Source organism: Caretta caretta, chromosome 1 (assembly GCF_965140235.1).
Source record: "Caretta caretta isolate rCarCar2 chromosome 1, rCarCar1.hap1, whole genome shotgun sequence".
Lineage (NCBI taxonomy): Eukaryota > Metazoa > Chordata > Testudines > Cheloniidae > Caretta > Caretta caretta.
In genome coordinates, this window is record NC_134206.1 from 191,477,667 (window position 1) to 191,492,684 (window position 15,018).

The 15,018-nt window shown below is 46.5% G+C and overlaps 1 non-coding gene across 1 annotated transcript; it reads left to right on the top strand.

The window, feature by feature from the left end:
• The first annotated feature begins 10,917 nt into the window (after positions 1 to 10,917).
• Positions 10,918 to 11,044, top strand: LOC125630749 (U8 small nucleolar RNA). The gene has a single exon (XR_007354787.2). It is a non-coding gene; the product is annotated as a U8 small nucleolar RNA (small nucleolar RNA).
• Positions 11,045 to 15,018: the final 3,974 nt, after the last annotated feature.

Here is a 15,018-nt window from a genome sequence, read left to right on the forward strand (position 1 = left end):
ATTTAAGTTTGTATTGGAAAGGACATCCCCACATACTTCTGGGAGTTCAGTTCCAATTCATTTCACCTCCAGTTGTGGGAGTTACTCTGGGATCTTTCTTTGAAGCACTGGAATTGAGCCTTGGCACGACTCTGACAAAGAATCACAGCAGAATATAGCAAATCTGTCTAACAGGGAACATCTGTGAATGTCTTAACGATCACCAGAAACACCAGTTTTATGGCAGATTCCTGATGTCGTTCTTTCTATTCATTTTTATTCTGTATTCCTTGGTATAAAGGAATTGAGGCCTTTTTGATACAATGCAAGTTATCTGCAGCCAATTCCACTCATTCAGTATCTATGGTACAGCAGCCCAAGATTTTCTTAGCATTGTCAAAGTTAGGCAAAGTATATTTAGAGATGTTATAAATAACTCATTTTGGCAGACTGTAAAGTTGCATCTTTAGCATTTTTTTGAACAAAAGTCTGGTTTTAATCCAGCTACAGCCTCAGATGTCTCATTCACATAGCCTGAGCAACATTAGGAATGGTAGATGTATTTTTATCCAAAGTGTTTGTTTGTGTGGGTTGGTTTTTTAAATTTAGCCACAAACTAAATTATCATATTCAAAAGTTGTAGAAAAATCCATTCGTTTTTCTTGTTGCTGATTTAGACTTTTGGACTCTGTCTGGTGTATTTAGAAAGTGGGAGCGGAATGATGTTGGTATGACAAATCAAGATTTTAGTCAAGTGACAGATCCTGTCATTTTTTGCAATCTTCTTGTACATCTAATAATTCGGTATAGTATGATTAAATTGCATATTTCCCTTTCTTTCCCAAGATTTCAATGTTCCTAGTTTACCAGTCAGGCACTCTCCTTAACTAGGACTGTGTATATAGCACTAAAGCCATTCATTTCCCTGCTCCTCATTATTAGATGTTTCCACGGCCTTATGTTTTTCTTCCACTTCAAGCAGCTCAGTTGTAAACACATCCAATTTTTCCTGTTGATCCAACTGCCATGTTCTAGCAAAGCATTTAAGCATGTGCTTAACTTTAAGCATATTAGGAATCCTAGTGAAGTCAATGGGACTTCTCATGTACTCAAAGCTACAACCACGAGTAAGTGCTTTGCTGGACTGGGACCTACTGTGCCTTGTGCTTGCCTGAAATCCTCCAACCTAGTGCCCTGAAATACTCCATTCCTGTTGGTAGGTATTGCTCCTGCTAGGAAAGGATTACAACAGTTTTGCTCACTCACTGATGCAGATGATTTTTTTATTTCACCCACCTACCTACATGGGGACAAGAGTTGCTCTTTAGAGACAGAAGATCTTGGGTTTGGGCTAAACAGTCCTGGTGTATGAACCTTAGCAACAGCCATGTGTGGGAGAAGACTGCACTTAGAGAATTTACTAAGGTTTCCCAGTTTTACAGGTTATAACAAATAGCAGGATCTTATCAAGTTCCGAATGCATTATTTATAAATAAGAGAGAGAAGGAACTGTCCAGCAGTCTGAACAAAAGTTCATCACTCAAACCGTTGCTCCTTTGATGTACCAAAAATAGCTTCACTAACGTGAGGGTGGGTCCAGTTCAAAGCCTACATGCAGTCTGTTCCGGGGTTTGTCATCGACAATTTCAATTGTATGAAAGGAAGGGATAAAGCTGGTACCTTGTGTGCCACTTCCATGATGGCTAGAGACTTCAGCAACGCTCCGAAGACAGCTCTTTCACTTGCTCAGATAAAGAATGATGCTGGTGAAGCATATGCAGTAGAGAGGCACTCCTTGGTGGAGACAACCCTTTTTCCCCTCTTCTTTGGTCTACCTACCTACCGAGACACAACTGGCTCCTTCTAAACCCTCTTGCCATTATTCCCTGCTGTCTATGGCCTGTCTCCTGACAAAGTTGGGAAGGAATCCTCTCTGTAAGGCAGACAAGCAGCAAGAGGAAGCCAGATGGCAGTTGTGAGCTGTTAGAGAGGCTACAGAATGGATGAGAAAGGCCCAGAAGAGAAAACTATTTGGGAGGCAATGAATACAAGAGCTAATTTGTATTTTAATGATTAAAGAGGAGACTAAAGCCAACAGCATCATAATTTTGATTAAGCAGCTGGTGGATTTCTTTGTCTTTTGGTCAATGAAGCTGAATTACCAGCCTGGAGGAACTTCAAAAGTGTTAAAAGATGTTATAATAATAAGGGTGCTCTGTAATTAGAGAGAGATTATTGCATATAACATCAAAGAGGATTGCACTTAAACAGCCTCATCAAATTAATTTGCACTATGACTCATTGATTCCACAGATTAGGACTTCAGGTGGGAGAATGAGTAGCAGGAATGGATGAGCACTTAAGAAACAAAGTCCTCGTTTTCATGCTAATATTCCTGTGTAGTAGAGAAGAATGGAAGAGAAATATTAAAATGCTGTGGTAGCGATGCCATAGTTGCAGTTGAGAAGGCACTTCCAGTGGCGTAGAGCTGAATTGTTCCTCAAGTGAATGTTTAACAAAGTTGTTCATGAGACAGCCACAGCTGTAAAGCTACTGCAATCCCAGCACATTTTGTTATGATAAAAAAAAATTCAATTGTCTGATACTATCAGCATTACAGACATTCATCTAGCATGGGGGGATTGAAGTGTTAATATCTTTTCATCCTTCTTTCATTAGGCACCAGGAACAAGTCTTACTCTCCTGGGACTGTTTGAAAAGGCTGATCTTTCCCCACCAGGGCATCTAGCGGTGGTCCCTGTAATATTAAAGAGTATTGATTAAAAAAATTATACATAATATTAAAAGAATACACATTTACTGTGCCTCCCAAGCGACCCCATACCTTCACTCTATGTATTCCTCCCCCATTCCCCTTCTCTGTCATCTTCCTCAGCTCATCCTTGTTGTAACCAGTTTAGATTGCAAGCACTTCAAGGCAGGGACAGAGTCTTTTTTCCGGGTGTGTACACCTATGGCACTATGTAGGGACTGTCCTTAGGATCGTGTTTGTACATTAACTAGCACAAGGGGGTCCTGGTCCAGGACTAGGACTCCTTAGTGCTACAATACCACAAATACTACAAATACTGAATCAATTATTATAATTGATTACATTGTCGACCCTACCCATACATATGTAAATACACAAAAACAAACATTATTCCTCCACATGTCTTTTGAGGGTTATTTATTTCGCAGGATGTTTAACCCTTTCTGGCCATGCATCACAGCCATTTTTACCGTGCAAGTATTTATAATAAAAAACAACATCATCAAGTGAGCATTGTCTACTTTGTATACTATGTTGTAATTGAAATCAATATATTTGAAAATGTAGAAAAACATCCAAAACTATTTAATAAATTTCAATTGGTATTCTATTGTTTAACAGTGCAATTAAAACGGCGATTAATCACAATTAATTTGAGTTAATTGTGTGAGTTAACTGAGATTAATTAACAGCCCTAATTTGGATAGCATGATTTTCTATGGTAACAACACATTTCTAATTGTAATGGTTTCATAAGCAAAGATCCTTGGTAATATAAAATGACCCTAATCCGTCAGCCCACCATGCAAAGAGATGGGATATCAGTCTTCCTATTTTATGTGGGAGGATGGGAACAAATATTCTTGAAAGAGAGCAAAGCAGTTTGTTTCCATCTTTTCTTCTAGTTACTGCAGATAGAATGTGTGACAGTCCTGGAAAGAAAAGTCACTTCAAATAGCATAAGCCTGGCAGTGATGAGCAGGCTTATGGCGCGCAACCTCAAACAATTCAGTCTCTTTCTTGCACCATTCCTCCCAGCCATCCGTCCTGGGTCACAATAGCTTGGATAAAGGAAGAATGACCACTATCTACCAGCTCAGGTTTATTTTTAGCTATCATATTACTATACACTGCTTTTAGAGCCTTTTTTGTTTTGTAGTTTCTTCTATTTAAAAGTGCCACCTCAAACTCAGAAGAAAAAAAATTCCCTGCTGTAAACTGGAAAAGTACCTCACTCATGGTCTTCTAACAGCTGTGATGGGCACTTTCTGTCATATTGGCAGTTCATTTCAGTTTTACAGCAGCAGTTTTCACTTAGGCCCTTATCCTACAAATATGTACTCATGTGCTTAACTTTCTGTACATGAGTGGCTCCATTGAGTTCACACTGGCATTATTCGGTTTTGCAAAATGAAGCACCTGTTTAAATGTTTGTAGGCTCGGGGCCTTTGGGTCAGATTTTTAAGGTATTTAGGTGCCAAAATACCTTACAAAATCTAGCTCAGCCCGTTTCAGCACCACCCAGATGGATTCAATTCTGTATACACTGTGCAAAATGTAATGCAGCCTGCTGTAACTATAGCTTTAATGTCAGGAAAAAGATGTGAGGCTTCAGAAAAGTAAAGCTTCTTGTCTAGTAGGTGCCTTTGTGTGTTTAACAAAAGCAAAGCTTAATTGAGGTATAGACTGGAAAGATCTGCAAGGTCTCATTTGACAGGGTTACTGACGTATCACCAATCAAAGGCACCAGTATCACTGGTTTAATCAGTAAATTTCCAACCTGGGAGAATAACTCATTAACAAGGCGGACAAAAGAGAAAGCTGTTCAATGGGTTTTTTCCCCCCCACTGATAGATAAATAAAGCTCCCTTGTCATGGTACATTCTATGTAGCTGGGAGAAGAGTATAAAGAACAGACATTGATCTAGAAACCAGATACTTCAGGCTTTATAAAAAGGAGGGGGGAGCCCTTCAATCACTGACACCAACTGTCTTCCTGAAGCTGGTAAGAGGCTCGTGCTGGTATCGGTGACCCATCAGGTGACCCTAAGTCAGAGCGGAGAAGCCCTCTACCTCGATGGAACATGCTTGAGTGACACAGATAATGAAGAAGGTTTAACGGGAAATTGGAAGGGCGCTCAACAAGATCTAATCTGCATTGAGAGGCAAAACATTTATTCCTTACCCACTATATCTTTCCTGGCGGCTGCAGCCCAGGCTGCAGACTATTGTAGTCTCTGGGTGGGATTACCATCTTCTAAAAGATGTTATTTGCAGACCTTATTTGCGGAGAAAGAGCTCTTTGCCAGCAGTAAATCATTTCATTATAGTATGTACTGTACCTTCAGGTAGCTTTCCCCTCCCCTCCCAACTCCAGAGCCCAAATAAAACCTGAAGGAAGAGAGGTTTGGACAGATTGCCCATTCCAGCTGACTTCCTTCCCACCCCTAACCTCTCCCATTTAAAAAACTGACTGACCAGTTAAGGAAACAGGTTTTATTGGTGCTTGGGAGACGTCATGGGGCTCTGGGGTGGGGGGAAGCTTCCTGAATGTTCACTAAATACTATAATAAAATGATTTACTGTTGGCAATAAAATGATTTACTGTTGGCAAAGAGCTATCTCTCAGCAAATAAGGTCTGCAAAGAACATCTTTTAGAAGATCATTTTACTATTAAGGGTATTTTAAAAAAAATCATAGAAATTTAATCATTTTGTATCCTTAACTCCAAAGAGGTCTATAGCCACAGAACCACAGACATGCAGCCATCTCTGAGGTATGGAGAGGTGGCTAGGCATAGAACTAGGTCATTCTGCAAACAATAGTACAAGAGGGGGAAGAAATGTTGTAGCATAAGGTCCCTGGAGAACATTTACACTCCAAGAAGTGCCATGGAATCTTTAGCATGTGCAGAGCGTCTTTTAAAGTCTCGTCCAAAACACCCCTGCCCGGCAAAGTGCATTGTATTAGATCTGTCTTCAGTACCTCAGAAAAATGATCAGATCTACTCAGATGTGCCAGTAGGGTGCCCTGCTGTCTCGAACGCAAGGGTAAGGCTGCTGCTCCAACTCCTGAGTAGCTCAGGTCAAGCACTAGTTCTAAATTAAACAAACTCAAATCACATGGTCACATGTGTGCAAAGGAGCAAATCTCCCCACTCCACAGTTATATAAGAGCATTTACAGCATAGGGAGAGTCCAGGAATTGTAGGAAAGGCTGTACAGTAATATTGAAAACATTTCAGTTTATATATCTTTTAAAAGAGTTTGATTACTTTAACTGCAACTTTCTGCAGAGATCAGTGTTGTAAAATTCCAGGGCTCTATGCATCACATAAGGTCCATGCTCAAGGTTTAAACAGGAATTATATGGTGCATAGAGGCTTGTGCATGCTCTTTGCAGAGAGGTGAACTTCATCCTAAAGCCTGAATCCTGCGAACACTCAGGCACAAGTTAACATTATGCATGGGAATAGCACAATATTGAGAAGAGACGACTGTCACGCATCAGGTTTAGTACATGCATACATGTTTACAGGAACTGAGCCTCAGTTCTGAAAGCTCCTTGGTTTGGTTTTCAATCAAACAGTGATATTTAAATTAATGTCTACGTGAAATGAAGATATGACATTTTCCTATTTTAAATGACAAAAAAATTGGAGAAATTAGTATTACAAAACATAGAACAACAACAACAACAGGGCAGAGGACTCGGATTTGTGCATTGGGATCGATGGCTGGGGCAATTCCACCCTCCTCCCCCCTCCCCTTTTCTTGGCTTAGAGGAGGCCTCTACATTTATTTTGGTTTGTGTTATTAGCTTGAATTGTTAATACATGGCAGAGTATATATGGATAAATGCTTTTTAAATAGTACGTATAAATGTAAATAAGTTACCAAATAATTGGTGACTAATGTAAACTCATTACTGAGTTGACATTTACTGGCAGCTGACGTCACTGTTTTGATGTATTTTTTCAAGTTGGCTCCTTTAAACAAAAAAGAGTAAAGGACAAATAGGAATAAAATTGCTAGCTCTTTTTAAAGACATTTCAGTGGATTATTTTCATTATGTATTATCTTGGATTCATTAAATGTCTGGCCATATATCAATCTCTGCTGAGGTCTGCCTGAGCCTGATTTGCTCTCTGGCATTGCCTAAATTCCCAAGGTTTCTACTTACAAAAGCCAGGATGCTGTATATAAGGAAAAAATAACAGACTAAAGATTAACCTGCTTGTTGATATTCATGTTCCAGCACATCCCAAGATGAACAGCATACTCAAGGGGTCAGGCTTCACCCTAATCAGAAAAGAGAGAATACAGATTGTTTTGATCAGCACTACATGTGTCTGGAAGGCTAATCCAAAATTAATTAGATCTGGGCTGCACAGAATTCATTTGGATTTGTAAACATGGGAACGGGGGTAGGAGGATTATGCAGATAGAGAATGGATAAAGGTAACTAATTTGTACATTGATGATGCTTTAATAATGTCACAAATGTGCTCCTTGGTCTTAATTGCCAAAAACAGGGAATATTTTACTGTAAATTAGTGTGTGTGTAGACAGCATTTCATGCAAAAATGAAAATATTTTACCAGCCAGAAGAAGAAACAGATGGAAAACCATTATTTAAACAACATTCAAATGAAGATTTCCATTCTGAAATGGAAAAGTCAATTTAAAAAAGTGCAACTCTTTATTTATTTTTTATAAAGGAGAGACCCACCCTTTGGTCTCGGGAACCAAATCTGTGGATCATTTTGAAATAACTATTAGCTTGGTAACGTGTAAAAATTAGGGGCCAGGTTTCCAGCTGTTGTCAGTTAGCATTGCTCTAGTGATTTAAATGATACCAAGCCAAGTTACACCAGATGAGGATCTGGCCCATATACCAGCACTAAAGAAAACAACACAAGGCTATAGTATTATTTTTATAGTACTTAAATGCCACAATTACTAATAATTTCAGCACTACTGAGATATTGCCCATATCAAGAAGAGTTGTGTATCTAACTTCTCATATACTGGAAAATTTTGCCTGCTAGAGGGCACCTGAGGAGATGAAGGGCACCTACTGCAGTGAGGCTCGAGTTCTGCAAGCCAATTGATAAGAGGGCGACAATCAATTAATAGAGGCAGGGAAGGGAATGGGAAAACACGTTAAAAGAAGCTATGAGGATTTATAAATGTTAGCAAAATTGTCTTTGTGTTGAGTGAGGTAATCTTTATTAATCTGCTAGATTACACATTCCTTCCATCCTCTATGTATGGAAGCCAAGGCGGGTAAGAAGATAGCTATCTTAGGAAGTGCGATGCGACTGTCATACAACCGGGCTGTTTCTCATTCTAGTCTCACAAATGGATCATCACTGTGTGGTTTTATGTCCTCCTTTCACCTACTGTTGTAAGAGTGAAGATTTACAAAAAATATTAATACTAAGATTTAATCACATTTTGCGCATAATAAAACTCACTGGCTCTGCATATAAAATTATATTAGAGGCTGAAAGGGAAATATGAAGATTTTAAATAGCAATGACAGGCAGTTAGTATGCAATATACTGGATCTGACTAAACGTTAGGCCAATAGTCCAAAAATAAAAAAGGGAGACAAGAAAAACAAAACGCTTGATTAATGAAGACGCTCTTGATTAATTAATTAGTAAACTCTTAGGGGAAAGGATTGTCTTTCTGTTCTGTGTTTGTGCAGTGTCTAGCAAAATGGGTCCTAATCCCTAGCGAGGGTTTGTCAGTGCTACATTAGAAATAGTAAATTACTACTACTACTTTGGAGAAAATTATTTTTTCTACCACCTCAGTTTTCTGGTGTAAAAAGTTTTACACTAATAAAATTAGATTTATATCAGATCAAGGGAGAGAAGGGGAGTACTTGACTATAAACTGAGGGGTTTCCCCTCACAAAGAAGAGCATTGCGAGGTATGGTTTAGAAAAAATACTTCCTAAGTCTGAACCACAAAATTGGCTGTAAATCTGAAGGATAATGAGGTCCCACAGACCACCTTTGAAACTTGCTGCTGGGTGGACACCTAGCTCAAGATTTTAATTCTGATTGCCACAGGAGACAAATGAGAAAGGTCTCCTTTCCTGTTCATTCATTTGTTCCCTTCAGATATTTGTGACTTGGCTGATCTGCTATAGATTGTGACAGCTGCTTTCATTTGGATGATTGGAAACTAGGGAAAAAAAATCCAGGCAGGCACATTAAAAGAAAAATAACCCCAGAAATATCTAAAATATTTTAAAACCTAAAATAAAGGTCTTTTAACTGAAGCAAAATCACAAGAGTAAGTTTTGCTCCTACTCTTCCTGCTGCTGTTGCACAACATCAAAGGAGTATTGTCTTACAGGAACCACCAGCTACTCAAGCTGCACTGATTGCTACCCAGAAATGATCATGGTTAAGAATACCCCACGGGCTTGATCTCTCTCTCTTTCATCTCCTCCATTTAACATACTGTAAAAACTAAACAAACTGGTGAAACAAGACAACACAAGTGTTCACTGCAGGTATTCTGGGTAGTGCCAATGAATATTTTAGTTCTTGTTTACACTGGAGTATTTTGCCCCAAAGTAGCTAACACAGATGCAAACCCTTAGTTTAGGCATGTTCTACATGTGCATCAATACTCCTTATCCTGGTTTGAAACAAACAAAAAAAATTCCAGTGTAAATAAGGCTTTAGATTTAGTGGTGGCTCAATGTCAAAGGTTTGGACAAGATCGCCAAAGCTCACCTGAAATAGCCAAACCTCAGGGACCAAAATGCATTAGAAATAGTTAAAAAATAAAACAAAACACCAAATGAAAATTATTTTGCCTCTGAGCATAGACATAACCACCAACCCAGAGTCAGAGTCAAACAAGACAAACGTGTGTGTGCAGGCTGGGGGTATGGGGTGGGAGTGGGAAGAAAGCGAACACAAAATTATAACTCCTTCTGAGTCTGAAATTCTAACCTAGTAGCCAAAAATGGTTAGACGGTGCCCCTATTTTCAAAATACAGTCCTGCATTTGGGTTTGTACAATATCATGTTGCAGTCAGTCACTTTTACATAGTTCTGGTTTGAACACTAACGTCCGTGGGAAAATGGCAGACTGTAGGGGGTTAGTTGTCAGACGGGCAGGTCTGGCAGGCAGCACTATCAGCTTGGAAGGGAGAAGTAGGTGTCACCAAATACAGCGTTCAGGCAGATTCAGAACGATTCAGACCTATTACTGAACCCTTCACCCTACACTTGTACCAACGTGACAAAAATCACAGGGTGCTGACACCATCTTGAATTGTGGCAGATACCTCTTACAAGGAAAAATTGGGACAACCTGTATTTATAGTATTTTTATACATATTACTGTAAGCATGTGGCTCCTACACCCTACTCCAAACAAAACTATATACTCTGTGACAAAGTTCTTCCTCTGCCTTAGTGGGTCCTGCGCTTATTGGCAGATTTGCTCGCCTCAGAGGTTCACAGCAGCTCTCAGTTTGGCCACTTTCGTGGCTCAAAACTGCCGTTCACTAAGTTAGCCTCATCACTGGCCAGCACGGGGAAAAGGAAGAAGAACAATGCCCGCAGTCTCTGCTGATCCACCTTCCTCTCTGGTGGAACCCACAGTCCAGGTCAACTCCTCCGATATCAAGTAGGGAGTTTGGGGAATGGGGGGAACCCAGGCCCACCCTCTACTCCGGGTTCCAGCCCAGGGCCCTGTGGATTGCATCTGTCTACAGTGGCTCCTGGAACAGCTGCATGATAGCTACAACTCCCTAGGCTACTTCCCCATGGCCTTCTCCCAACACCTTCTTTATTCTCACCACAGGGACCTTCCTCCTAATGTCTGATAATGCTTGTACTTCTCAGTCTTCCAGTAGTGCGCCTTCTCACTCTCAGCTTCTTGCACTTCCTGCTCCCAGCTCCTTGCATACACACCACAAACTGAAGTGAGCTCCTTTTTAAACCCAGGTGCCCTGATTAGCCTGCCTTAATTGATTCTGGCAGCTTCTTGATTGGCTGCAGGTGTTCTAATCAGCCTGTCTGTCTTAATTGTTTCCAGAAAGTTCTTGACTGTTCTGGAACCTTCCCTGTTACCTTACCCAGGGGAAAGGGACCTGCTTAACCTGGGGCTAATATATCTGCCTTCTATCGTCAGTGAGGTACATCCTTACCTGTTCCCTGCCAGGGGCAGCACGTGATGATTGGAGAGCACACGAGACGTGATTAGAGTCTCTGCGGCCATGGTTTGCAACGCCGCAGCCCGCTCCTGTCTGATCCTTCCTGGAAAAAAAAATCACTCTCCTGTAGCCCTCTGGCCTGGAGGGAGAAGGCTGCTGCTCCTGTGGCTAGGCCCTGGGTTCTCCCTGCTACTACTGCTGCTCCCCTGGCTGGGCCAGATACCATCCCCCTTCTCTGCTACCTGGTTGCTTGCCAGCTTCTGGACCCCCCACCCTTGGGTGCTGCTACTGCTCCAACTGCAGCCCCTTGGGGGGGGCCTGCTGGCCCACTCCCCAGAAGGGGGGAGTGAGGGACCCCAGCCCCAGCCATTGCTGCTGCAGACACGACCATCATCACCACCTGTGAGGGGTCCTTTCTACCTGCCTGGCCACTGGGCTGCTGCCTGGAGCTGTTGGACCCCGAAGGAGGAGGGGAAGAGGCCATCTGCTGCTGGGAGAGCACAGAGGGACTCTGCAGACCACTGTGGAGAGGCCTTAAGGCTGAGTAATTTTTGAACTGTGCTCTTGTGGTGGGGGTTTTGACTGTGTTTGTGGGGACACAGGGATTGTGGCATGGAGCCTACCCCCCAGTCCGTCTGTGTGTCACCCCCAACCCCCACCGCCACCGTCGTCGCTGCCCCCTCCACCACCCCCAGTGGACACTTACCATCTGCCTCAAGCTCCGGCCTCTGGGACTCCACTGCTTGCTTGGCCTGCAGCGCCCTTTCACCACCTTTTGGGCCTGAAGCAGCAGCCAGCCCGCACTGACTCTTTGCAAGCGCACGTTGGCGCACATGCCCACCCCACCCTGGACTGACCCCCTTCAGCAAGCGCCCAGCTTTGTCCCTTGCTACCTGCTCTGTTTTGCCCCTTGCAGCCCTTTTGCCCTCCCCATTTCCCCAGCACCTCGCTAGCTTCAGTTTGTTTGCCTGCCCTGCCCTTTTCCCTCTGCAGCTTTTGTTTGTTTGCCCCACCCTGGCCCCTCCCCCGCCTTCCCCTCCATCACCCCCCAAGCCTCTACCTCAACCACCACTGCCAAACCACCTGCCACCGCCCCCACTGGGGCACCAGCAGTGGCGGGCACCGGGGTGACCTCCGCTGCTGCCATGTCCCTCGCCCCCTCAGTTTCTGGGGGAGCCCCCACAGCCGGTGGGAAGGGCCAGGGTAAGAAGAAGGGGAAGGGCCCACTAAAAAGACCAGGCCCTCCATGGCAGGGACTGCCCCCATTGCCGAGGCCCCACCACCAGCCGCGGCGTCCTTACCCACTGCTCTCTCCACCAGCTCTGCCGGTGTCCCTCCCCCGGCCGCCAGGGCATATGCCCAGGTGGCGGCAGCCCCCCCGCCTGCCGCTATGTCATCTCTCCTGCCAACCGCCTCCACTACCATCTATAGCGGCTGGGGCCTCTTTCCCACCATGACCAGGAAGCATGGTGTCCGTTGCCTCCTGGTGCCTACCTCGCCCCATGTGGAGACCTACGTGTGCGTGTTGGGGCCCACAGCCATTGTGGCGGCCTCCAAAATGTACGGGAAAGTGGTCGTCTTCTTGGCACAGGAGGCTGCCACCCAGGAGGCGGTGGAGAAGGGCCTGGCAGTGGGGGGCATGGTCATTGCCCTGGAGCCGCTGGATGACCTGGGCGTCCGCCTGGTCCTGACCTCCGTCCCTCCCTTTCTTCCCAATGCCGCCCTGTTACCTGTCCTCTCCACCCTGGGGAAACCCATCTCTGTTGTCAGCCCTCTCCCACTGGGCTGCAAGGACCCCACCCTCCGTCACATCCTCTCGTTCTGCTGGCAAGTGCAGCTTCAACTGCTGCCGGCGGTGCGTGACGGAGAGGCTCTTGAGGGGTCATTTTTGGTCCCCTACCAGGGGTCCTGTTAACGGGGGCATTATTCAACGGAGGAGGCCTGGTGCTACCTCTGCCGGGCGATGGGGCACGTCCGGAGGGACTGCCCCTTGGCCCGGCAAGGAGAGGCATCCGGGACCCCTGGGCCCCAGCAGGGCGACGGCCCTGTCATTGCCAGTGCCCCTGGCTGCCCGGCTCCTGGAGCTGCCCTTCCTCCTACTCAGTCCACCAGTGCTTCCGCTCGGGCTCAAGGGGTGCTTCCCCCAGCACGCCCAGATGAGCGGGAGAGCCCCGCCTTTGCTGCCTGCAATCTGGCGGGGCCCCTAGAGGGGGGCGTGGCAGGGATACTGCTGAGCATGGGAGATGGCCTGCTCCAGGGGGAATCTTCCCTCCCTCATGTCTTCCCTTCCCTCCCTGTCACACTCCTGCCCCTCATGACCCCCCACCGCTGCCTCCCACAATCCCTGAGCCATCGCCCCTGCCCCCCCGACCCAACCCCTGTTAGCCGGCCCCCTGATGATGCCATGGAGGGCTGGGCCCTAGTCCAGGGGAAGTGGAGCAAGCAGAATTCGCGAGCTCTGCTCCTTTCCACTGATGCGGAAGCCCCCCAGAAGACCAGAAAGGGGAGCACCGATGCCAAGCCCTCTGCCTTGCCCGCGGGTGCGTTTCACCCACCGGTACCGGCTGCGGAAGACGTGGCAGCATGGGAGGGCAGTACCGTCCCTCCATCGGAGTCCATTCCCTCCAAGGCCCCTGATGGAGCCTCTCCTGCCCCATTACCATCCGGAGCCCCTGTGAGCCCCGAGGTGAGCGTCGCTTCGGGCACTGGCGGGGAGACCTCCAGGGTGGTGGAAGGAGAGCTCCCTTCCATCTGTGAGGAGATCGAGGCCCTGGGTCTGATCCCGGTCACCCAGGGGGAGGACAACCCTCTGCCAGCAGGCCTCGATCTGAGCGACCTCACCCCAGCCCCCCCTTCTCCATGCTCATTCCCTCTGACCACTGCTTCCGCTCCCACCTCCAAGGGTTCCCTGGGCTTCTCCATCTGCCCGGCCGTGGGTGGCACCCTGCTGTCAGCCGCCGAGCCCATTGAGGTGACGGCCGGTGCCGTGCGGGTGGGACCCGAGCCCCATGGGCTGTCCCTCGTGGGCATGGGGCAACCAATCTCCTTCCCAGGCGGGGACCCCACTGAAGATGCCATGGCTACTACGCCGGCCATGGTGCCAGAGCCCGGCATCACGGAGGGCCCCCTTCCCACCCCCTCAGCTCCCTGAGCTTGATCGAGAGAGGTCATTTTCCAACGACCTGGCTCCTGCCTTTGCCCTTCTCCCTGACTCTGCTCCCGACCCCTGCCCTTCTCCTACTCTGGATCCCTGCCCTGCCCCTGATGTCAACCCCGTCTCTGTCCCCTCCACCTCCTGTGACATCATTGCTGCCCCTGGGGCGGTCATCTCCTCATTCCCAGAGGATAACCTCCAGGGAGCAGCCTCTGTATTTCCCTGTCCCGACTCACCAGGGGCTGCTATCTTCCCTCCACCACCCCCAATTGAGTCAGGGTTTGAGGGGAGCCGCGTGGCTCCAGCCCATTGGGCACCACGTCGGGGGTCCGCCCCTTGCCTGCCCGTTTCAGTAGGCCACGGGGCTGTGTCAGTGGTCCCCCCGGGGGAAAGCTGGGGGCTAGTGTCCCCAGCCCCCCATATGCAGCGAGAGGAGCTGCGGGAGTTCCTTGAGGATATCCGTGGCTCCTGTAACAAGGTGCAGCTTGCTCTCCAGCGATGGGGGGGGGAGACTTCCATCAAATCCTTTGGGCCGCGAGGGCCCTCATGAGGGAAGGAAAAAGGACCAGGAAGCAGGCCACCACAGCTGACCAGCAGGTCCACCTCTTCCGTGACTTCTTACTCACCTATGGGGTAGGTCACGGATTGTTGCACGGCCCGTTAGGAGCCATGAGCGTCCCTGCCAGCGAGGATCCCTCCCAGCCCTCCTCATGGCACCTTTCACCATCGCAACGTTGAACACCTAGGGCTGTAGGATAGATCTCCGCAGGTGCCAGGTGCTCTCCTTCCTCCTGTGGTTTTCCTGCAGGAGACCCATGTGGATCCAGCTGCTGTAGCTGGCGGCTGGAATGGGGGGGACAGCATTTAGCCATACTTTAGCCATCCCACAGTATACTTTATATACTTTAGGTATACTTC